This window comes from Etheostoma spectabile, unplaced genomic scaffold (genome assembly GCF_008692095.1).
Source record: "Etheostoma spectabile isolate EspeVRDwgs_2016 unplaced genomic scaffold, UIUC_Espe_1.0 scaffold378, whole genome shotgun sequence".
NCBI lineage: Eukaryota > Metazoa > Chordata > Actinopteri > Perciformes > Percidae > Etheostoma > Etheostoma spectabile.
In genome coordinates this window covers 533,744-534,393 of record NW_022605595.1, presented here as the reverse complement: position 1 = coordinate 534,393, position 650 = coordinate 533,744, and the positions used below count along the sequence as shown (strand labels likewise).

Below are 650 nucleotides of genomic sequence, written 5' to 3'. Positions count from 1 at the left end.
GACGAGAGCAGGCGGCAGCAGCGGGGGGCGGGGACAGAAAGCTCCGGTAAAGGGGGACAGTTTCCAGCCGATTCCAGCTCCTTCAGGCTGGACAGGAAGTGATGACAACACTGTGGTGCGATTCCGATTTAATAAAATATAATCAGACCCTCATACCAGCTGGTACACAGTCTCCAGTTGTTTTAGTTATGACAGAGTAGCTGGCAAAGACCTCTACATGAGACCTGATCTGGTTTTAATGAACAACAGACTGGAGATGATCCGTGATCTGATCAGATTTAGTCTCTCTGACTTCTAAACTTAACTATCAGCCACACAACATGTGTTCTGGACAGAATAAGTCTTTAAATCAGACAAATAGCTATTAAAATCCCTCCGATTCAAAAACAATAAAAAGTTTATATAAAACGTCATCATGTTGTAAACCTATCAGGTGTTAAATCAACTGAGAAGCCGGCGTTTCCCAGCATGCTCTGGGTCCGCCTGGCTCTTGCAGTTGGTGAAAAGCAACTGCGCCGCCTGGTCTCAGAACTGCGGCCGCCTTGCTCTCGTGAGATTTCCGTTGCCCACGTGTGCATGACGTCAGAGCAAGTCGGGATCAAGTCGGACACAAATTTAACCAGCATGCAACGGGCGCCGATCGCCGGTGA

The 650-nt window shown here is 48.0% G+C and overlaps 1 protein-coding gene across 1 annotated transcript in view; it reads right to left on the bottom strand.

The window, feature by feature from the left end:
• Positions 1-650, bottom strand: part of LOC116686444 (oocyte zinc finger protein XlCOF7.1-like) — a 588,898-nt gene that overhangs the window by 197,677 nt on the left and 390,571 nt on the right. The window lies entirely within an intron of this gene.